The sequence below is a fragment of the Cryptomeria japonica genome, chromosome 7, assembly GCF_030272615.1.
Source record: "Cryptomeria japonica chromosome 7, Sugi_1.0, whole genome shotgun sequence".
In the NCBI taxonomy this organism is placed as follows: Eukaryota; Viridiplantae; Streptophyta; class Pinopsida; order Cupressales; family Cupressaceae; genus Cryptomeria; species Cryptomeria japonica.
Window position 1 is genome coordinate 29,019,598 of NC_081411.1, and position 25,679 is coordinate 29,045,276.

The following is a 25,679-nucleotide window of genomic DNA, read 5'->3' on the forward strand; positions in this document are numbered from 1 at the left end:
TAGCATACTCTAAGAATCTAGCCAATACAGAATTTAACTCTTCCATGTAAACGCTAGGCAAGGTATCTTGTTGTAAATCAATCACATCCAGTGAATCCGAGCAAGCATCCAAAGTGTTCTCCCAATCTGACATGAGCTTTTGCAAACTATGAACATGAATCAACAAAGAGACCAAGTCGTCTATTTGACTCTTCTTCAAAGAGTCCAACTGGCAAAAATACATAAATTTCATCTTGTCTCTTAATTTGGCTAAGTGTAAACCAGGCTTGCAAAACTCGGCGAGCAATTCAAAAACTCGCGAGTAATCGCGATCCATAATGCCGCGCGAGTTAATCGCGGAAATACTCGGGCCGATTTTTTTATATACTCGCCGCGATTTTTTTGGCAAATAATCGCCGTTAATGGCCAAAACCCGCCCGAAACGCGGCACAAAATGCGAGAAAAACGCGACTTAAGTCGCAGGCAAAAAAAAAACCGAAGTCTTTATTCCATTTCGCGGCTCGCGCGACTCCGGAAGACAAAAAACGCCACGCGATTTGCATAGGGTTTGCATTTGCACGCACGACCAGGTATCTTTTTGTATTGTTTTATTTCGAATACACAGTCATTTGAAATGACTGTGTATTACACAGTCAAAATGACTGTATTGTTTGCATTTGCACGCACGACCAGGTATCTTTTTGTATTGTTTTATTTCGAATACACAGTCATTTTGACTGTGTAATACACAGTCATTTGAAATGACTGTGTATTACACAGTCAAAATGACTGTATTGTTTGCATTTGCACGCACGACCAGGTATCTTTTTGTATTGTTTTATTTCGAATGACTAAGACTGTGTAATACACAGTCATTTGAAAATGACTGTGTATTACACAGTCTTAGTCATTTCAAATGACTGTGTATTACACAGTCACAGTCATTTCAAATGACTGTGTAATACACAATCATTAGTAATTACAATTTACAGTCATTTCAAATGACTGTGTATTACACAGTCATCAGTCATTTGAAATGATTGTGTAATACACAGTCATTTGAAAATGACTGTGTAATACACAGTCATTTCAAAATGACTGTGTATTACACAGTCATCATTACACAATCACAGTCATTTCAATTTTCAAATGACTGTGTAATACACAGTCATTTCAAATTTTCAAATGACTGTGTATTACACAGTCATCATTACACAGTCACAGTCATTTCAAATGACCGTGTATTACACAGTCACAGTCATTTCAATTTTCAAATGACTGTGTAATACACAGTCATTTCAAATTTTCAAATGACTGTGTATTACACAGTCATCATTACACAGTCACAGTCATTTCAAATGACTGTGTATTACACAGTCATCATTACACAGTCACAGTCATTTCAAATGACTGTGTAATACACATTCATTTTCAAATGACTGTGTATTACACAGTCATCAGTCATTTGAAATGACTGTGTAATACACAGTCATTACAGTCATTTCAAATGAGAAATGACTGTGTATTACACAGTGTAATACACAGTCATTACAGTCATTTCAAAATTTCAAATGACTGATGACTGTGTAATACACAGTCATTACAGTCATTTCAAAATTTCAAATGACTGATGACTGTGTAATACACAGTCATTTTCAAATAACTGATGACTGTGTAATACAGAGTCATTTTCAAATTTTGAAATGACTGTGTAATACATAGTCATTTTCAAATGACTGATGACTGTGTAATACATTAATCATTAATGTACATTGTAATTAATGACTGTGTATTACACAGTCAATTGTGAAATACTCATAGTCATTTGAAATGACTGTCAACTGTGTATTAAAGTATTTCATTTAAATTTAAATTTGAAGTTAAAAACTTAAAAAAATACACAACCAATTAAAAATTTTAATTTTAGAGAGTCATCTATTAATAGATGACTGTAAATAAAATACAGTTATACAGTCATTGTAATTTTTGGATGTTTGTGATTTTTTTTGGTAACAATGTTATTTATCTCTAAATGTTGCCTCTCTTTTGCTAGGTTCTTTTCCACATCTTTTTGAAAGAAAATGGATTCAGCTTCTACAGTTAAAGTTGGTGGCAAAAAGAGAGACCCTTGTTGGAAACATGGGAGACCAGGTCCAAAACGAGGAGATGTTTTTTGCAACCATTGCAAAAAAATTGTAAAAGGTGGCATTAATAGGTTCAAATATCACCTTGCAAAAATTCAATGCCGAGATACCACAAGCTGTACGGAATGTACTGAAGAGGCTACGAGAGATGCAATAGCAACGCTTGAAGCATATGATCAAAGGAAGGCAACAAAAAAGAGAACAGCAGAGGCAATGGCAGCCCCAAGGGCAGATTTGAGTTCCATGGGGTCACATACAGATGTGGGGACATCTGGTTCTTCCCTTGGGCCACGGATACGAGCAAAGGGAACTTTGGACAGCAACATGGAAAACTTCTTTATTCCACGTAACACTCCTGGTGCACAACCTGGATTGCTTGGCACTGCATGGAATAAAGAGGCTCACCAACAAGCCAAGGTGGCGTGTGCTAGATTTTTTATCTACAACGATGTTCCGTTCAATGCTATTTCTAGTCCATCTTGGGACCAATTGGTCACCGCGTTGACTGTGGCAGGTAAGGGGTTCAAATCCCCAAGCCGTTACGAGGTAAGTGGACCGTTATTGCAGGATGAGGTCCAAAACACTCATGCATTAGTGGAAGAGAAAAGGACTATTTGGGAAAAGAATGGCTGCACCATTCTTTCTGATGGATGGACAGATGGTAGGAACAGGACACTCATCAACTTTCTAGTTGCTTCAGGAGGATAGTTAGTATTTTTAAAATCAATTGATGCCTCCAATGAAGTGAAGAATGCGGAGACCTTGTGCAACATGTTGGATGAAGTGGTGATGGATGTGGGAGTGCAGAATGTCATCCAAGTTGTGACTGATAATGCAACTGCATATGTGGCAGCCGGCAAACTTCTAATGGCTAGACATCCGACATTATTTTGGAGCCCTTGTGCTGCCCATTGTCTTGACTTGCTCCTTGAGGACATAGGGAAACTAAGTTGGGTAAAGAAAGTGGTTGAAGATGGAAGGAATATCACCAAATACATCTACAATCACACATGGGTCCTGAATCTTATGAGAGAGCACACTGAAGGTAAGGATCTTGTGCGGTCGGGGGTCACACGCTTTGCTACCAATTTCCTCACCTTGCAGAGCATACTTGCTACATTGCCCAACCTGAAGCGGATGTTCGTGAGTGAAAGATGGTTGGGGAGTCCCCATGCTACAAAGCCTGAAGCAGAGAAGGTTGTGATTGCCATTTTTGATACTAATTTTGCCAAGATAGTGGAGGAGATCATCAATGTAAGTTTTGAAACTTTAATTGATGATTTATTATTTAATTTTCTAATATTTCAATCTGCTGATTTTGTTAGATTTTTTATATCTAGGTGTCGGAACCGTTGGTGAGGGTGCTACGAATGGTGGATGGGGATCATAACTCCATGGGGTATCTATATGAGGCCATGGATAAGGCCAAAGAGGCGATTCAACACTTGTATGGGTCAAACAAGACCAAGTATGAACCCATATGGCGCATAATTGATCGGAGGTGGAACCATCAACTCCACCAACATATTCATGCTGCTGCCTACTTCTTGAATCCCAAGTTTTTTTACTCTCCGAGTTTCAGAGCAGATGCAGAGGTTAGAATTGGCCTTGACACATGCATTCGGAGATTAGTTGATGATGAGATCCTTCGAGACCTGATACTTGATGAGTTGCAGAGTTATAAGAAGGCCTTAGGGGAATTGTTTTCTTCACCTGATTGCAAACGTAGGAGAGCCACCTTACGACCAGGTAAAAAAAAACATATGTTTAATTTTTACCATTTATTTCTCTCTTTAAGATTATTGAAATCTTTACAAGTTATAAATCACATTTTGTATCCTTGCAGATTTGTGGTGGGAAGATTATGGTGCCACAACGCCTAATCTTCAAAAGCTTGCCATCCGCATATTATCACAGCCTTGTAGTGCTTTTGGTTGTGAGCGCAACTGGAGTGTTTTTGAGAACATCCACACAAAAAAGCGCAATAGGTTGACTCAACAACGCTTGAATGATCTTGTCTATGTGCGGTACAACATTCGATTACATGAGAAGAAGGTGCTAGGGCAAGATTCACATGAAGCACTTGACTTGGATGACATTGATCCATATGCAGCAGAATGGGTTGCTTCTCCTGATGATGTTGATAATGATTTGGATCCATTGCTTACTAATGAGCAGCTGAGTGAGTTGGAGAGGGCAGGAGAGGAATGGGATGCGGAAGTGGCAGCACGTGAGGAGGAGCAGGAGATTGATCATGCGGCAGAGGCACCTGTTAGTGTTGAGGATGTTGCCACTACTTCAGCACCACCCATCCAACGGCCACAATCTGTTTTGAGCTTTAGTCGTAGACGCAATTTATGATTTCTTATTTTCATTGATACCAAACTTTGAACTTGATATGTAATCAGAATTTCAGAGGTTCTTGTTTTGTGGTCTATGACTCTATAACTCTATGAGACTGTCACTATGATACGTTGATATGTATTGAACTCTTATACATATGTTGCACTTGGTTTTTGGTTTATGCTATGATACTTGCATTTGTTGCTATGTATTACCAAAAAAATTTGATTTATATATCATGAAAATCATATATGTTATACAAATTTGGTGTAAATGTGTGTTTTTGAATTATATATAAAAAAAAAATGTATTTTCAAATGTTCGATAAAGTTGCCGAGTTTTGCCGAGTTTTTTGCCGAGTTTTTGCGAGTCCCGAGTTTTTAAAATTTTTTGGCCTTGCCGAGTTATTGCAAAATCCGAGTTTTTCATCTATGGTGTAAACCACTAGCATCACTAACATCAACACCCAATAATTCCTTAGTCGAGGCAAGGATCTTCATCTGAATGTCCTGAATTAATCCTTCCATCTCCATGCAACTTGACTGGGTGTTCTCATAAGTTGATTTCTTCACGGCTAATGAACAATATCAGCCATGGAAATCATATCTGTCTCCACTGTGCACAATGTTCTCGCTGACCAAGGTGGAATTAGGAATCTTCTTCAAAGCCTGGAGGCGTGGAATAGTCTTGTCTTGAATAGGCCAAAATTCTTCCCAAACTCCCTCCAAATATTGGATTTTGAATGCAAGCCCTGTTGCCCTATCATATGCATGGACAAACTGAGTAAGGAAATCATCTGCCTGCTTTCTTGTATTCTCAATCCACTTTTCCACCTCCGAGAGTGTACCTCTCGCTGCCTCACAGTGTGAATGCATTCCATGGTCAACTGCAATAGGGGAAATAAGGGTGGGATCTTCACGCCTTATCCTTGCAATATACTCTCTAAGTCTGATATTCTCTTCTTTGTACGTTTCTTTCTCCGCAATCTCTCTGTCTAACCTTGCATCGATTGCCTTGAGGTTTTCACCAACCTCTTGAAATTCTTGCTTTTTGGATGTACGACCAAGGGCAACTGAAGTGATCTGGAAATCCATAGGAGTAGCAATGTCCGCTGTCACGCCTGCAATAGGAACAACAATCTGTGCAATCCGCATTCCTGTCTCATCTCTAGCTATGTGCGACAAAATCTCCGCTCTCTTGGGCTCTTTCTCCATAGCACTCCTAGCTAGGTAGTCATCAATGTCATCAATAGGCTGTACCTCTATCATTTGTTTACTTTTCTCCATACTTCTCATCAGCCATTAAGGAATAGTGGCCATCTCCATACCATCATCGAGACACATTTCTCGATCAAGTCCTCTCAATGCCGAGATAACATCATCATTATCATCAAGATTATTCCTGGTCAAATCGTATATCTCATTTCCCAAACTAACTTCCAAAAGGATAGTAGGGGATCCCGACTGATAATCATTATCATTCGGAGGTGCAGATGTCGCTGTGGCATGAAATTCTTGATTATTCTCTGGTAGTATCACTGTGTTGGAACACTGCTAAATCTCCTTGTTCTGCTCTAATACTTCAATCACGTCGATTGATGAGACACTGAGTGGGGGTGAAGGAATGATAGGTGGAGTGATAGTCTTTTGTTTCTTCTTCACCTCCTCAATCTTCTTCCCTCTAGCCTTGACTTCTCTTGGGGTGTTCTTCCTTCTCTTGGGAGCTTGACTCTCTTCGTCTGCATGAATCTCGACATCATTAATAGTCCTCTAATCTTCCTCGGAAGTAGACTCTTCCGACTTCATCCTTTCATAAGTGAAGGGAACACCCATATCAACTAACTTACTCATCTACATATCCACCCATATAAGGGAGAAACTCAAGACCTCTCTCATCAATATATTCAGGTCAATCTCTTCCGACTCTGACCAATTAGGCAATAGGATTGTCTTCTTCATTTCATTCTCATACTGTGGATGTGTATGATCTCTATCATCTAATACCTGATCAGGAATGAGGAAAAGTCCACACTTCCTCATGAAATCCACTGACATTCTGGACCACATTCTTCTCTTCACTGCTTGCTCGTCCATCAGGTTAGCCCAATAATCTTCTATGTCAACTTTGTGGATGAACTTCTCTCCCCTGATCCTTTCGACCTTCTTGTCTGGATCAAATCTTTCTCTTTTCTTGTATGTAGCAAATCGATAGAATGCAAGCTCCTCACTCGTGCTAGTGGCTATGGCGGACTGGCAAACCTCTGATGTCTTCCCAACTGAAATAGGGAATGTCATGCCTGTCCTGTGCTTCTCTCTCTGAATAACATCGAACTCTAGAAATTGTCTCACCACTACCAACAAGATCATTCTGTCAGTCAGATACCTAGGAAGTCTGAAGGGTTCAGATTGAAACCCATGAATCCTAAGGTATGTGAAAGTGGGAAACTGAATATACCACGATCCATATCTCTCTATTAACTCTGTTGCCTCCTTGGACAATCTTTGTGGATTCCGCCTTGCAGCATCCGTGTGATGTACATAGTGAATACATCGATCACTCTCTTATAGTCTTCAATTCTATACATGCTCAGCTGGGGGTAGCATTTATGACTCCGGAATTGTCCTTGCCCATTCCCAATTTCACCTTTGCATATTAATCCTCTGTATGAAACAAACCGTGCAAGCAGGTATACCATGTAAGAAGTAATGGCGAATGACTTGGACCGCTCTACATTCCTCAGCTGAAAATCCAGGTTGTCACTTATAATCTTCGACCAGTTTACTAGTGTTCCTCTAAGACAATCCTGGATGAAATAGAACATCCATCCATCGAATATTGCTCCCTGTGGCATCCCCATCACTCTGTTGAGTAGGAATATCAAATCACTATATTCCTCCTTAAAAATTTATGCACATGAGTGTCTTGGGAGCCTTGGAATGATGAGACCTAGGCTCAATCATCCACTCTTTGTTTATCAAATTCTTGCATACACCCATCTTCTTTGTGTATCTTTCTACATATTCATCCTTGGTCGCATCCTTCATGTCCGTTCTGCGTGGAATTCCGAACACCTCTGCAATAGCATCCTCAGCAAGGTAGGTAATGACAACGCCCTTAGGAGTCTTGATCATTTTCGTGAGCGGATCGTAACATCGTGCACACTCTAGGATAAGATCACTGCACTATGTGGACTGTGGGAATCCAGTGGCATGGAAAATGCCATTTTTCATAATATTCGCATATGCTGGGGAAGGAACTTGATCTCCAACTCCGAACATCCGACGCTGCATCTGGCCGAAGTCCAGGAAATGCATGTTTGTATCAGTGATCTCCTTCCATCTGGATGAAATCTTGAGATTTGGATAGAATCTAGTCTCCAACATCTTCAATAGTTCTTTCCTTTCCTTATATCCAGACTTTGACATTGCACCTGTACGAAGCTCGAAGTTAGACTTGGGAAAATAAATAATGCTCTTAAAAAAATTCCTGACTTTCGAAGGATTAGAGCATGGAGTCACGAAAATAATCCATACACTTGGCGAATTTTAACAATTAAGTTCAAAGTGTGACAACACTAAGGCATGGAAACCTTTTATAAAATTCACTAATACCTCCTTATGCTTGGAAAATATGCAAGCTAAAATGCAAAGGAGTATACTAGATTAATGATGACTAAGGAAAGGTGTGAAAGGTTGTGTTTTCACACAATGTATGTCTGAAGACACCTTCCGCAATCAACAATGGAGGTCAACAATTTTGAAGACAACCTGAAAATCAAACCTTTAAAACATGTTGCAATTTTAAAAAATGTGCATAAACTCTATAAAAATCAGTTTTAATGATGAAAACAGTCATATTCAGGAATGTAAGTGTGGCTGGTAAAAAATTAATTTCCGAAGACAAGTCTGAAAATTGATTACTTCAGACTTACCAGCACCTTGCAAAGTAGTTAAAAATCCCTGAAAAATGATGAAAAATGGCTAAGGAATCAGCTCCAAGCAAAATCGCCAAAGTGGTTAGGTGGCTGGAAATGAAAAGTTCTGAGGACAACTGCCTAACAATGGAGTTTTCAGACCTGCAACATCAATAAGATGGTCTGAAAATGCACAGAAAACTCCATAAAATACCTCCAAATGCAAATCGCCTAAGTTGGAATTGGCTGGGCAATAAAAATTGAAGTCTGAAAATGAATGGGCAGCCATTAATGGAGGTCAAATCTGAAGCAAGCCTCAGATTTGAAGTGAATCAGCGAGCTGGAAATGATGGCAGCCACCAAATATGCATGGAAAATCATCAATATGTGGCACCAAACACTTCTCCAAACAAAATCAAAATTTTCTCAACTATGGCGCCATACTAAATATCTGAAAATATCATCAATGGCAGCCTTGATTTGCAACAATGGAGGTTTTGAACAACAAACAAAAAATGGAGGAAAATATCATCCAAGTCTCCAAACACAAAATCGCCACTTTTCACCAAAAATCACCAAATTTGCAAAAAATCGCCAAACTTGGAAAATCAAAAATTTGGAAATGGTCTTCAATGGTAGCAAGGGGAATGGATCAGCAAGCTGGAAAAAAATGGAGGAAAGAATCTTCAACCCAACACTTCACTTCAATGCCTTGCTAAAATTCGCCCAGCTTGGAGAAAAATCGCCTTTCATGGAGACACCTGGCAGATTTAATAATAAAATAATGCTAAGGCTCCTCTCTTATACTTGCTTTTACCTCTTACTTTCACCACACAAGCAATGTGGGATAAAACACTTGTATATATACTTGCTTGGCAAAAACTAACTTGCTTCTAGAAGGTTCAAAATATTAAATGATTATTGCAAGTTATTTAATTTTGCTTTTAAAATTTTAAATAATCATTAATCATTATTTAAAAACAATTAAATGGGGCTTACTTATTAAAATATTGTAATTTAAGTCCAAATTAAGCCTCCAGGGGAAAATTGACTTGGGTTGGGATTGAAAAATCCCTTTAAAAATCATTAAAGTGTCAAAAATTCCCCATAAGGGAAAATTGATCCTAGCTTGGATAAAAAATCCATGCATAACTTCATAAAAAATGCACACAAAACTCCCAGGGGAAAATCGATGGCAGTCTAGATTGAAAATCCACACTCCAAACTCACTTGCAAAAATCACTCCCTGGTGGAAAATCGACCTCAGTCTGGATGAAAATCCGGACTTAAAACTCATTAAAATGCTCTCAGCGGAAAATCAACCTCTGTCTGGATGAAAATCTGGACAAAAATCCGCACTAACTTGTCACAAAACATCCTGGTGGAAAATTGACCTAGGCATGGAATCATCCTTAACGTTGTCCACACTATAGTCTGCACTCTTGGTGGAAAATCAATGGCAATCTAGAAAAATCCTGACACTTAACCAAATTTTAGCACTTCCAGGGGACAATCGATCCAGGTATGGATAAACAGTGGTGGAAAATAATAGCTAGTATGGATTTCAGAGGAAACCCATGTGTAGTATGGATTTTGAGTGGGGGAATGGGTTGGGTAGTTTGGAATGTGAGGGGAAAACCACCTCTAGCATGGAATTTGACCCTCTAACCCTTGGAATTTGGATTTCCCTTAGGAATTTATCATTTTAACCACTCAAAATCACTTAGAAACTTCAAATTTAGACTGGACTTAGGCAATTTTTCCAAAAATATGAGCGAAACGCTAGGAAAATATTGGGATAAAGTGCGAAATCAATTTAAATAATACCTTAGGAGCGGGAAAACAACTCCAAAAGGTCTTGGAATACCTTGGCACTTTAAAATCACTGATGCGCGTGTTTAAAAACACGTTAACGCTCAAAAGGTCAAACGCTTAGACAAAACTTAGGATCATTAAAATACCAACGTTTGCAACTTGATCCTATAACTTCAAAAACCCTAGACGACACTAGGCATGATCAAAACTCCGAGACTTGGGCACGGGAAATGCAAAATTGCCCACTAAGCAGCCAAAACCCTAACCTGACAACACAAAAAGCTGGAAAAGAGGGGGTCCCCGTTAGCAATGGGGCGAAGTGTGAAAAGGTCACAACATCTGGCGACTCCACTGAGGAAATGTTCCAGAACATTTCAAGAACAAAGCTCAATCCGGCTCTTAGAATCTTCAATTAATCCTTGCACAACATAGCAAAAGGTCAAAAAACTTATTTGAAAAGATGGAATCCAAGAATTGTATCAAGTTACTTAGTCATTGATTATCCAAGTGTGTGCAATTGCGTTCATTACCTTCACAAGAATATTGTAAAGTCAAAGGATCCAGTGAGACTAGCTACGTAAGATGTCCATACTTCGCAAGCGGCCAATTATAACCCCACGAATATTGCTCCATTGCCGGCCAGGCATCTATAGCCGCGGTGGAGTTACTCGTATATTCCCATCCTGTCAAATATGGATTCAACCTATGATACACTATACAAAAACAATCTCTAATTCAAAGAACTTTATGAGGTATCACTCAAGAAATGGACTTAGCAAAACCTGGTGAAATGTAGATTGTGTCTTAACACAACTCCCACATCACAAGCGGATATCCCTTGGAACTAACACCTAAGCAAAGCCGACCTAAAACCTAAAGCAGAACCGGAAGCAAACCTAAACTAAGGCAAACCAAAGCAGACCTATTCTAACTATGATACAAGGGGTAGGCTTCAAAGAAACCTATGGTTGGAAGTAATGCTTGAGGAATTGTCCATTGACGGGCAACGAAACATCCTCACCAGTTAAGGTTCTCAGCTTGAATGCATTTTCTCCCAGTATCTCAACAATCTGATAGGGGCCTTTCCATAGTTTGTCAAATTTGTCATGATCTCCCCTTCTTTCATGGGCTTTATCCCAATATAGCACTAGGTCAGAAATCCTAAAGGCTTTTACCTGTGCTTGTCTGTTAAACCATCTCTTAACTACGCCCTGATCCTCTAATACTTTCTCTTTTTTCTTCTAAATTCATCAACTGTGTCAGTCTTGTTTGCACTCTGTCTTCGCCCTCCATGTAATCTTGTATGAATCTCAATGTAGGAATTCTTAGTTGTACAGGGAAGACAGGCTCTTGGCCATATACTAGAAAATATGGGGATGTCCCCAATGAATTCTTAACTCTCGTTTTATCTGCCCAAAGGGCGAATCTCAATTATGTGTGCCAATCCTTCGGATTTTTCTCTAAAAATTTCTTAATCACAATCAGTAAATTCTTATTTGTTGATTCGACTAACCCATTACCTTGAGGATAATAATTTGATGAAAACTTTAAGGGTTATACCATATTCAAAAGCCCAATTTGAAAAATTTAATGACGTAAAGGCAAAACCATTATCACAAACAATAGCATGCGGACAACCAAACCTGGTAATGATGTTCTCCTCTAAAAATTTAATCACAGCCTCAGTTGTACATAACTTCAAAGTTTGACCTTCTAACCATCGAGTACAGTAATCAGTCTCGGTTAGAATGTACCTGTGTTGCGCAAAGGAAAGCGGATTGATCATACCAATGAAGTTGACACCCCACATAGCGAAAGGTCTGGACTCGATTACGGGCTGCAGCGGCATGGCTGGATTCTTCCCTCGAACGGCAACAACCTGGCATGTGTGACACGTCTTCACATGTTCATGAGTATCTTGGAACAAGGTAGGCCAGTAATAACCTGCTCTCAAAATTTGGTGTGCAGTAGCCAAGCTTGCACCATGACCAGTCCCAAATCTGTTGTGAAAATGTTCCACAATCTGTTTAGCTTCATTCTTTCCAACACATCTCAAATAATATTCCTTCATGATTTCTTCGGTATAAAACCGAGCCTTGTAACATAGAATGTTGACACTTCAATTTTAATGCTCTCTTCTGAGCAGGGCCCATATGCCTGAGGCATCTTTGGTTCAATAAATAGCAAACAATATCTTTATACCATTCATCTGGAGTGACATCCTCAATTGCATAGACTTGTTGGACTAATCCTCAATTGCAAACAAGTCTCATTGGTTGTATCTCAATGTCGTAATCCTGGATAGTGGCAACCCACTTTCCTCTTCTTTCTCCTAATTCATTCTACATAAGGAGTGTCTTAATTGCTGCATCTGGGACAATGGCATGAATTTTTGTCCTCAAAATGTAATATCTGAATTTCTTTATTGCTTTCACCAAAGCATAGGCTTGTTTCTCTACGTTCGGATATCTCAGCTCCGCATCTTTCAATGGTGCGCTCATAAATGCTATGGGATGTTCATCTTTATCTTCGTTCTTCTGTTTAAGGACTGCAACACAAGTATGTTCTGAGGCGAATGAATACACAAAAAGATCTCGCATAATCAGGACTGACCAAAACTGGAGCCTCAACGATGGTGCACTTGATTTCTTCAAATGCTTTCTTTGCATCTGTCGTCCAATCCATCTTAGCATCTTTCTTCAACATTTCATTCAGTGGTCGTATTATCTCAGCAAATCGAGAGATAAATTTCCTCACAAAATTGATCTTACCAAAGAAGGACTTCAGTTCTTTCTTACTGCTTGGGAGGTTTATCTTAGATATAGCCTCAACTCTTTCTGGATCAATGGAGATTCCTTTCTCCGAGATAATATGTCCTAACAATTTATCTTCTGTAACCCCAAATATGCATTTCTTGGGATTAAGAGGTATCCCGTACTTTCTGCATCTTTGAAATACCTTTCTCAAATCTTCAATACGATCTTCTCTTTTCCTTGAGAAAATTGTAATGTCATCCATGTAAATAATGATGCATTTTCCAATTAAATCTTGAAATGCAATATCCATAGCTCTCTGGAACGTGGCTCCAAAATTGATTAAGCCAAATGGCATCCTTCTGTATGCAAACGTACCCCACTTTATGGTGAAGGCTGCCTTTAATCTATCTTCATATTCTACCATCACCTGATTGTATTTTGAATATCCATCCAAAAAGGACATCATCTGCGATCCTTTCACAATTTGTAAAACCTCATCCAATGATGGAAGCGGGTAGTTATCTTTTTTTGATGCTTTATTCAAATTTCTGAAATCAACACGAAGCCTTATCTCTCCACTCTTCTTTCTAACTGGGACCGGATTGGTGACCCACGTCAAGTGTCGCACAGGAAAGATAATCCTTGCTGATAACAATTTCTTCACTTCTTGATATATGAGAGGCTCCAGCAAAGGGTTCACTGGCCTTTGTCTTTGCCTAAATGGCTTACTGTCTGGTTTCAAGGGAATAGTATGTGTAATGATTGATGTATCATATGTCTTCAAATCATCATATCCCCATGCAATCACATCGGGAAAATCTCTCATGTTCTTTAATATACCTTCCCTTTCACTTGGTGTGCATGTTTTCCCTATGAATACATTCTTAACTTCTTTGTCATTTCCCAAATTCACCGTTTCATAGGCACATCCACTTGAGTCATGCAATCTTTCTATCTTCATTTTATCTCTATCAAATATTCTTTCTAGCTCTATCATTCCCTTAGGAATTAAGTTTGTCTTCAAATCTAGGATACCATCTGAGTCATATTCTGCTTCTTCGGCTTCCTCTTCATCAATAACCTGACTTAGGAAAATATCTGTATTCGTCAGAAAATCCAATATATGCTTATCATCTTCAAAAACTTGGAAATTGGTGACATTATTTGGTACGGATGGAACTGATGCAAGTTCCACTATAAACTTCTTTAATCCTTCCATGGCGATGGGTGCCAAGGAACTAGTAGCCTGTGCAAGCGCATTTGCCACTTGATTATGTGATCTATATATTGGCTTGATATTGGAAGCGTCAAAGCTCTCAATGAGATCCCATATCCTGTTGCGGTATTTTGTCAATCTTTTGTCATGGCAGACATACTGCTTCCGCACTTGTCTTACTACAATCCTTGAATCTCCAAACACATGTAAAATCTTCACTTTCTTTTGAATGGCCAACAACAATCCATGAACTAAGGATTCATACTTAGCAACATTGTTCGTACATGGAAACTGTACTCTATGGGAGGCCAAATAAGTTTCCCCTGAGGGACTGATTAATTCAAATCTGGCTCCTGATCCTTTCTTTGACTTTGAACCATCAAATCTCAATGTCCAAACTTGATCTTCGTCATGTATTTCTTCTTTGGTTTTATCTATAATTTCTTCATCTGGCCTAGGAGAGGCCTCTCTAATTTCTTCAAGTGTCAGAATTTCAAGAATTATCTTGTGTATCTGATTCAAAGCTACCTTGCACATCGCGCAAGAGAATTCAAAATGAGCAGTATCGTGGATTCGGCACCAATTAGGCAACAATAAATCTTGAATGCGAGCACGGTTGCCTAACTCAACTCCTTGCTGAATATTCTTGAATTTAAATCTTCTGAAACTTTCAAACATATCAATCTCTTCATTTGTATCATGATCACTTTCTACTACAGCTTCCGTGGAATTCACAATCTCATGATTTTCTTCTATCTTTTCAATTGGGTTTTGAAGCATCAAAACCTCTACAACTTTTGGTCTGTAATTTCCTAGGTCTGTTTCTAGGAAAAGAATTTCATTGTTTTCCCCATATTCTGTTATCATCAATCTTAATCTTGGGGTACTATCTATCTTGATCTGGTTTGGTACAGCTCTCCATGGCAGCCACATGTGAGAAAAATTGGTCGAAAAGTAACCATTCAGTGTTTTTGACCAATCTCGACTCAGGAGCATGCCATATCCGTTTGGAATGTCTACAACTAATATATCTATGAAGTGCTGGACTCTTGGATTTGCAGCTAACTGCATATGAATATTGTTTAACTCTCCAATCACAGGTACCTCTGTCTTATCTAACTGTGTAACTCTTTTACTAGTCTGTATGGGAATGAGACCCAATTTCTCGCATATAGCCTTTGGCATTACATTACTTGAAGCTCCGGAATCCACCAGACAATTATGTAAGAGCTTGTCGAATATCCTTACTGAAAGCAAGAATGGGGCTGGCTCATCTTGATAATTCACTACTGGCTTATCCCTATGGACTTCAAAGCTTTCTTCTTTTTTCACACTTTCTTTTGAAATTCCATCTTTTTTAACCGTGCTTTCGACATAAGCAATCTCACTCTTAGGAAGGATTTCACCCTTGGTAGGATTTTCAGTTATAACTGGTGAATCCTTAACTCTCTTTACATTATCTCTTGTGAGAAAAGCTTTGCCTTCTAGCATATCTTCTTTCTTTGGCACATTTGCCGTCTTTACTAACTCTTCTTTAATGGGCATATTAGATGAATCTTGAACTGCACATGCCTCTTCTGATGACTGTTGACTATTTGGTTCATCTTGAACCACATTTATGCTCGCTTGAGGAACACTTGAACCTCTCTGAATGTTGGAATTGGTTTCAGTTGTTGCTCTCCCGGTAGTATTCTCATTTAGTCCATTCATTAATGTATCTCTGATATCAGGTACCTTCATTAGTTCGAACAATGGTAGGCTTACCTTGACTTTCTTGAATTCTTCTAACACACACAGACTCAGCCGCTTCAACTCCTCTCCTGGAGGGGGAATGTTTTTCTGTCTATACTAAGGTGAATCTTGTGGATAGCTTGGTGTATTGCTAGCACTTGGAGTTGGCCGCGTAGCGAATTTGAAAATAAGCATGTGGCCAGAGACTCATGAAACAACCCCTCATATGGTGATATTAAACCCTCAATTGCATGCTCAATAGTAGATCGAACATTGTGCAATTTAAATAAAATTTCCTCACATAATAAGTACTATCACCAATGCAATTAGTTGAAATGTGTAACGGTTGAAGTATAAGACATTATTTACTCACAATGTACTGTTTTCCTCATAACAGCAATGCTTTCATTTGATATTCAGTTTCAAGACTCACAAGGCAGAAATACTGGTTTGACTGATGCTGGCAGCAGAAATGAATACTTGTATTTTCTGTCAAAAACTGTTAACTTGACTCTTCTTTTCCCATTCACTTTATAAGTGATTAACAATCTTCAGATGTGCAAGACAGCTCAGCAAGGAAGCTTACAAAGCTGCCCTTAAACTCATACAGTTCCTCCAAATGCAAATGAATGCTCTTCAGAATTGCTCCATTCTACAATATAGAGCCAATCGCCCTCCTTAGGTAACACATAACATGCAATCAAGGCTGTGAGTTGGTAATGGACTGGTGTGGCTCCCTGAACAGAATCAAATGAGCATAAAACTCTTTTTGTAATCACTGTACCTTCCTTATGAGATGCATGGTAATTCACTGCAGCTGGACAGGGATTGGGGCGGCTCATCCAATCACCAATATGATATGAGAAATAAGCCCTGAAATTCATAAAAAAGTGCATCTAAATGAACAACAATTAATTTCCTAATATTTGCTTGTTGAATTTTTCTTATGCTGGTGCTACAATCTGAATTTGATGGTCACTCCATAAAAATCAGCAACATAAAATGATTAATAAGTCTGCAAATTCTTAAATATGATCCCTTGATGGCAATAAATTATTTTCTTGTTAATATTTATCACCAAAACTATGAAAATTCACACAAATATCTGAATCAGCTCAACGTGCAAACCTTGCGAAGAATTTGCCAATGCCCGAGACGAGGACAGGGTTTTGACCTCACCTCAAGAGAAGATAGCCGAGAGGGTTTTCATCCTTCTGCATTGCAGAAATACAGCAAAGGGTTTTTGTCCTTCTATGCAAATTCAAACACAAAGTTCGCATCGACAATGTGTAATGTTCCCAAAAAATCTTAAACCTCCTCCCTATATTTTTTAGATCAGATGTTTTAATAAATATTATACTATTGTGACCAAATGTTTAGGGTGAATATTTGATGGATTTAATAATATTTAATTTAGGACCTGTTGATGTGTCTTTTGTACACGACCAAACACAAAATAAAATACCTAAAGACACCTTATCCTCTCTTGAATAAAGCTCCCGAATGCTGAAGATATCGCAGGAGGATCAATCAGAGAAGCTTCAAGGTTCTGTTATGTAGGATCTCTACTCATGGATAAGCACTAGTGGTCGCTATGTTTACTGTTTTACAAGGGGCCTTACACACTTTCTGGGAAAGCTTGTTCTTGCAACTACTTTTTGATGAGGAAACTGGATTCTCCTAATACTAACTGATGTTTCAAAAAAGATCAAAAGATAAAGATTTTAAGGAGCTGATACTTAAACTAATCCTAAGAATGACTCAATGATGATTGGTCTTGATAAAACTCTACCAATTTCAGTATTGCCAAAAGATTACTAACTCTACTAGAATTGGTGCGATCTGGGGATTCAATGGTTTTCAAATCATCAATGTGATAGATACTATCAGTAAGATACATATCAATGCCTCCAACAATGATTGAACTCTTAAACAATCTTAATGTCTCCTGTTGACCACACATGGTGTACTTACAATTAGTAAGGAGCTAGTGGTTTGGAATATGAGTCTTATCAAAGATTAAGCACAACATTCGTCTTTCAAATCTTAAAACTTAAATGTTATCTCTACTAAGAGTGATTCAAGAAGATAAACAACCATGAAAATAGCCACAAGGATTGCAATAAAACACCATAACTTCAATATTTCATTGATCTCATAGCCAAATAAAACAACAATTGTTCAACTTTCTCTCTTCACTACTTATTTCTCTACTGCTAACAATATTAAACTTATTTCTCTTTTTCTGATTCTAACTATCTAACTCCTCAAAATGAAATGAGTGAGGGCTTATATAGCACTCTCAAATACAATGAACGACCTGGATCAAAAGAAGATCTACGACTGAGATTTTGACACCTAAATCCTAATTAGGGTTTGTTACAAAAAAGTCCCCATTTAGATAAACATTATCAATCCATAGCCAATAGAAATTGGCACAAATAATGAGGAAACATAGCCCAATGGAAATAAAGTTGCCACATCATCTCATAACAACTTTTCATCTAGGATTTTGTTCCCTTTTCTATGTTCTTTTTTGGCATATTCAATGAATCTGGACGTAATCCCTTCGATCTCAGCAATGGGAATCTCATGGAGGTTCTTCATTTGTTCTTCTAAGTGGAGGACTTGATCAAAAGCTGTGAGAAGGGTCGTCTTCCATCCAGGTCTAGCTCTTTTGTTTTCTCGATCAGGAACATAGTAGCATACTTCTGACCTCGTTGCTCCTCTGTGACAATGTTCTCCTCCTTACAAAAAATGATCTTGATCCTGTCTTCCAACTCTTGGACATCCACATCTGTCTCGATCTCAATCCTTCTGTCAAGGATCGTACACAATACATCAAGCACCTTGTCTTGAATAGGGTGGATGGTGCCTTTAACTCGGCTGCATCTAGTATTGATGTCTTCAAAAAGAACTTCCTTCATCTAGAGCAAAGTTGACCATTGCAGAAGGCTATGGGTTCCTCCATCCATTATCTTCTCGTGTTAAAATCTGTCTCGGCGTCCTCCTTATCACTTGCAAGACCGGGATGACAACATCTCTAGTGTGAGCGAATGCATCCACAATTATCAATAGATTATGAATGATTTCAAGGACCTGGATAGCTCGATGGTCTGTCTTCATCATCCTTGTTGCAAATTCAATGGCTACCTTATAAGATTCATCATCCAAGAACTCATGAGTTGAGCTAAGTTCTTCATTTTTTCTGCCTCATTTATTGATTCGGGACGAAGTGCATGCAAAGGTGATATTGCTGGATCCTATCGCCTCAATGGTTGGCTAAGGTGACTAAAGTAATTCCTCCAAGCACTAACCTCCCTTTCTAGCTTCTTATTCTTTTCCATTTCTTCTTTGAGTTTGTCATTAAGTGCTCTCACTGAATCAGTTGCTTCTTCTATGGCCTGCTCGGAGGTAAGTGGACCAAGATCAAATGTTTCTAGATCATATTCCTCTGCTAGAATCTCATCCTCATACTTGTCCACCACTGGTGTGGCTACCTGTACCTTTTTGGATCCTGCTTCATCTCTAATTACCTTTGACATCTTTGTAGCCTTCCTCTTTTCTATCTCTTCATGGGAATTTCCTATGAGACTTTCCAAGTCGAATACTTGTTCTTCCTCTTCAACCACAACTACCCTTGTCAGTCTTTCTTTTAGCCAATCTGGAATAGAAGACTTTCTTTCCCTTACTTGTATTTCCTTAGGCAAATGTCTATCTTCTTTGAAAGGAGAGGTTGCTTCATCATCATTCCTTTCCTCTTGTTGTTCATTAGCACCAACCTGGAGAGATTGACTTGATGAATGTTAAGGTGTTTGTCCTTTACTTTGTTTATCATTCTGCACCATGGATTCCATAGACTCATCAATCTCATACACTATCTGTCTTTGGTCATCCCCTTGACTTATTTCCTTTTCATGCCTCAAAGATGTACTTGGTGGACGATCAAGATTCACTTTTTGTTTCTTCTTGGAATGTTCTCTCTTCTCAGGTCCTTCCTTTCTCTTCGATTCCTTTGGAATGAGAAGCATTCTCACTCACACCTGCTTCTCCTTCCTCTGTTCTTGTTTCCAAGGTGAATGTCATGGCTACATTCTGCTCTTTCAACTTTTGATGCTATACGTCTACCCATTTGCGAGTGCAATTCAAAACAGGATCCATCAATGCTCTTAGGTCTGCAACTTCTGGCTTGTTCCAATCTATCTTCACCGCTTTATCTTCCTTCTCATAGGACGATTGGAGATATCTACCACTGTCTTGGGCTTGATCGGCTACTCTGTAAACTTTACATTTCTTGATGAGATCCAAGGGTAATTTGGAATGCATCTTTCTTTTCACCTCTATATCATCCTGGACATTCATCCAAAAGTCCTTCACTTGAAACTCATGTTTGTATTTCTTCCCAACTGTCTCTTCCATGTGACCATGAGGGTCGACATTCTCCCTTGAGGCAAAGGATGTGAATGAATATAAAGATAACTCCTTCTCTGCATCCTCCGCGGCTTGAGAATTAGGACACACTTCAATTGAATTCCATAGTAGAATGGGTACAGGGATACCATTTCTATGCTTATGTCTTGATGCTTTAGCATAAGCTGCCAACTGTCTAGTCACCTCAAGTAATATTATTCTATCCGTAGGATACCTTGGCAACATATAGGGAGGTGAAGGACATCCATGGACCCTGATGTAGGTGAATTTTGGAAACTGAATGAACCATGCACCATGCTTCTTCACGAGCTCTTGTGACTCCGGAGATAGTCTATGGTGAATCCCTCATTGCAATGTCCTGGTGATATACATTGTGAAGGTATCATTGATTAGCTTGTCGCCATTCCTTGGCGGATGATGCAGTTGAACATAAGAATCACAAGCCCTTATTTCTCCGGGTCCTCTCCCAACAACTCCTCTGTGTGGTAGCTCTGCATACTCAAAACTTCTGACTAAGGAATATATAACATATGAACTCATGTGAAATGACTTGGTAGGGGCTAGCCTCCTCAATTGCACGTCCAGGGTGTTGCTAATGATTCTAGCTCAATTGAGCATTCCTTTTCCTTGGACGATCACTTGTATGAAGAAGAAAATTCACTTGTCGAAGAAGAAGGCTTGAGAGGCACCAGTAACCCGATTGAGCATGGTTATCAAGTCCCTGAATTCTTCCTAGAAATCAATTCTGTGTGGCGTGTTAGGTATTTTGTTCAAGCGAGGCCTACTCTTGAGCAACCAATTCTTGTTGATGAAGTTCAGACAGGTATCATGATCATCTTCGTAGATAGACCTAGCTCCTTCTAAGCTCTTGTAGATCATATCTCTCGGCTCCGGGAGATGAAAAGCTTCACTTATAGCTTCTTCTGAGAGATAGGCTAAGATAGTTCCATCTTTGGCTACGATCGTCCTCGAATGTGAATCATAGTGTCGGGCTCATTCAATCATCAACTCGTGACATTTGACTGCAGGAGGAAAGCCTGCGGCCTTGATGATGCCACTCTCAATTATCCTCTTGATAACAGGTGACGGCTTGCCGATGTAGGGCGCTTCTCGAAACTTCTTCACATTGAAGTTTCCTAGATTGGTGTCTCCGATATTGCTCCACTTGGACACGATTCTGGTCTCCAAATCATCGTTCTTCTGATCTTCTTTAATGAGAGCCTGCTGGGTAGTGGATCCACTTGCCTTGGGGTTCGTCATTTGATACCTACAAAAGAGGCTTAAGTTAGGTTTGAGCATAATATCTTAAGGTAGGAGATTTGAGACCTTTCAAGGAAATAATTAGATTACAATTTGAAAATAATGTGATAAACCCTTAGATTTATGAATTTTCAAATTGATATTACTTATGAATTAAATCAGATTATGCAAGACTTAACCTTACAAAGGATTGACATAGAAAATTAAATCTAATCTTCAATATGCCTTCAAAAATCTGATTGTACATACCTCCTCCTTGATTCCTAGCTATCAACCTTGAAAAATGGATAAAGGAAAATGAAGATTTGCTGGATGAAAGGTCTTTGATCTGAATTTCAGGTCCTCCCCTTTGATGACTTAACCTTCAATCAGCTTCCAACCAGCCTTCAATCAGCCTTCAAGTGAGAAATTCGCCTAAACCTGCTGAAATTTGCACTTCCAATTCTGCTCCTCAAATTCGCATAGGATAAAATGAATGAATGATTAATGATTTCAAAAACCACACCTTTCCTTTATAGGGCGCTCACATCATTTTGCTAATAGGCCGACTTGATAAATGCATAAATAAAATAAAATAAAACCTTCTACAAGCTGGCTGACTTGGTGATAAAACACAAAAAAAATGTGTTGAGTGCTAGAGTATGAATTTTTTTTATTGTAAGGCTTAGAAGAAATTAATTAATCAATTTTATAAGTGCCTTAGCTCCTACAAATTTGTCTTAGTCCCCTAAATGAGGTTTGATTAGCAATTTAGTGAGAAGATATAGGTAAGCCTAGTGGATGCTAGAGTTTGTTCAAGGTTTGATGAAGGCACATTTTTTCCATAGGCACTGGAATGCTCAAGGTATGAGGAAGGCTTAAATCACTCCAAGGAGGCTTGCTTGAACTTCTCACCTAGGTTGATTTACTCCATCTATCATTACCTTCACAACCTTGATTTATCACCACTTCATGCTCTTGTCATCATTTCTTTGCAACTTGCCTTTGTCTTAGTCCAAATAAGGTGAAGAATAGGCTTTCCCAAGGATTTCGCCTTGGACCCTTTGGAAGTGTCAAGAGCGATTTCCTTGATTTTTGTCTCAATTGCCTCATTTTTTTCCACTCCAAAATCCTCTTAAAGGTGAACATATGCTAGTTTTAGTTTAACAAAGCCTAGGGATTCAATTTTTTGGCTTCCAACATGGGTAAATTATGTGATGACGAGAATTTTGCTTTGGACCCTTTGGAAGGGGCAGGAGCGAAATTCACCTTTTAGGTCAAAATTCACCTTTCTTTCATTCACGATCCCTTCTTAGGCAATCTCTAAGGCTAATCCACCTTGATCACTGACTTGGCTCAATACAATCTTGGAGGAAACATGACATTTTATGAATTTCGCTTTGGACCCTTTGGAAGGGTTAGGAGCAAAATTCAAGTCTTAGGCCTAATTCTTCATCTCCTTCACTTCAATACACTTTGTTCCTTCTAAAAATCCTCATTTGAATCCATTTCTCAACCCGGTAACATTTGCTTGATCCTCAAAAGCCTTGAAAAGGAAAATTCGCTCAAAAACCTAGCCAGGGATAGGACCTATCCAAAATTTCGCTCTAGACCCTTTGGAAGGGTTAGGAGCAAAATTCTTGCCTTAGCTCAAAATTCTCATTTTGGATGATGAAAAGTTATTCAAAGGCAATCCAAAGAGTTTTTCTCACCTTGGTCTAGGCCTGTCTTCACACAAATTTTGGAGAAAAAGATGGTTTTAGGGTTTTTTGCTCTGGACCCTTTGGAAGGGTCGGGAGCGAAAATCTTGTTTTGAGCTTATTCCTCCATCTTTTCAATCTCAATCAACTTCAAAAGGCAAAAACACCTCCCCTCACACTCATCCAAGCTATAAAAACCCAAAGTTTGACTTGACCTGCAAGGAAAATAGATGATTTTAGAAATTTCGCTCTGGACCCTTTGGAAGGGTCAGGAGCAAAAATCTTGGTTTTGCACAATTCCTTCAAATTCAATGATTTCTTAGCTACTTAAAGTCATTCCCAGGGACCTCTCCCATCACAATTCACCTTAGTCTGCACTAGGCTTGGCATAAAATTTGGAAAAAAGGTGGTTTAGTGGAATTTCGCTCTGGACCCTTTGAAAGGGTCAAGAGCGAATTTCCTCGGCTAGGACAAAATCTCCACCTTCCATTGCTTTCAAACACTCCCAAAGGCAAAACACGTCCATTCTTCCTTTCAACATGCCTTGGATATTAAAATTTTTGATCAAACAAGGAAGAAAATGAGGTCCAGGTAGATTTTCGCTCTGGACCCTTTGGAAGGGTCAAGAGCAAAAATCTTGTTTTGAGCTTGATTCTTGATTTTTCCAACTCCAATCTTCTCTGGGAGGCAAACATAGACCATTCTCCTTGCATCTCCACCAAGGTCCTGACCTCATCTAATGGGAAAATGAGTGTTTTCAAGAATTTCGCTTTGGACCCTTTGGAAGGGTCAAGAGCGAAATTCAATTTTAGTCTAAAATCCTCCATCTCCTCCACCTCTAGTCATTCCCTTAGGCAAAAACATGTCAAACACTTCCATACATGCCTTAGAAACTAGGAATTTGGTCTTGACAAGTGAGAAATTGAGTTTTAAGGGGATTTTCGCTCTGGACCCTTTGGAAGGGTCATGAGCGAAATCCCTACTCTTGGCTAGTTTCTCACCCTCTTTCATCTCATTCTCCTTCAAACTTGATCAATTCAACTTCCTCCTATCGCAATCAAGACAATCCACCATCCAACTGGCTCCAGGCAAGGTCAAACTAGGTCTTTAAGGCCAAAAAGAAGGCTAAATGGAGGATTTCGCTCTGGACCCTTTGGAAGGGTCAGGAGCGAAATTCTCCTCCCAGGTTGATTTTCACCATTTCAAAGTCTCAACCTCCTTTCTAAGGCAAACATGCATCAAAACCTTATCAACTATGCCTCAAAAGTCAACAATCTTGGTCACATCCTTGAGCAAAGTGGAGGAAAAGTGGATTTCGCTCTGGGCCCTTTGGAAGGGTCAGGAGCAAAAATCCATGCCTCAGGCAAAATCCACTCTTTCCAAGATCTTCAATCACTTCCTAGGGCTAGAATATGAAAATTTGCCCCCCCATGCCCAAGGAATCAAGGTTTCCAGTGCAAACAAGGAGAAAAAAGGTGACTTAAAAGAATTTCGCTCTGGACCCTTTGGAAGGGTCAGGAGCGAAATTCATGTTTTAGGTTGATTTCACACCTTTTTCCTAACCTTCAAACTTGGTTAAATTCACTTCTTCTTATCACTCTTATGCCTTCTTACCATCCACTTGGCTCATAAATCTTCATTTTTCATGCCTTTGGCCAAAATTGAGGGTCAAATGAGGATTTTGCTTTGGACCCTTTGGAAGGGTCAAGAGAGAATTTCCTCTTCCAGGCTAACTTCCATCATTTTGTCGCTTCAAACCTTCTTCCTAAGGTAAATATATATCCCAGTCTTCCACACCATGCAGTAGAAGTCTCAAACTTGGTCAGGACAAGGAGCAGGGCTGAGGAATATTAATTTCGCCTTGGACCCTTTGGAAGGGTCAGGAGCGAAATTCATGGTTTTGACTCATTTTATACCTCAAAACTCCTTTCCTTACCTTGGATATAACTTTTCAAAACTTCTTCAATCATCATCAAGTGCATTTGCTCATCAATTCCTGAAATTGCCTCCTGAATCTCCCCTTGGCCACTGACTCTGCTTAATCGACTTTGACCTGGAGGAAAACAGGACTCTGACATGAAGACCAACACTCCTGACCTACCCTGACCTGAGACCCTTTCATCTCTTTAGCACAATCTATCCATCTTCAATCTCCTAAAAGGTAAAACTCCTCTAAGACAACCTTAGGGTTCAAGGCAGACAACCAATGACTTCCTAAAACCAGGCTTCACTCAGCTTTGAAAGAAACCCTAATCTACCCAGCCCAGGGGACCATTCACTCACTCAAAACACCAAGCAAGCAGAGAAAACCTAACTAAGGGAAAGCAAAACCCAAGAAAAAGAGGGGGTCCCCATTCGAATGGGGCGATGTGTGAAATGGTCACAATAGGACCATACAAACCCAAAATTCGT

The 25,679-nt window shown here is 39.2% G+C and overlaps 1 protein-coding gene across 3 annotated transcripts in view; it reads left to right on the top strand.

Moving 5' to 3' along the window:
• The window catches only part of LOC131078141 (protein FLOWERING LOCUS D), a 47,102-nt gene that overhangs the window by 17,189 nt on the left and 4,234 nt on the right, over nt 1-25,679 (top strand). Inside the window, exon 3 of one of the 3 annotated variants that reach the window (XM_058015818.2) lies at nt 17,012-17,030. The exons of the other annotated variants lie outside the window; for them this stretch is intronic. The gene's annotated coding sequence lies outside the window, so the exon portion shown is untranslated. Of the gene's footprint in view, nt 1-17,011; nt 17,031-25,679 lie in introns of those variants that run through there. 3 annotated transcript variants of the gene reach the window in all.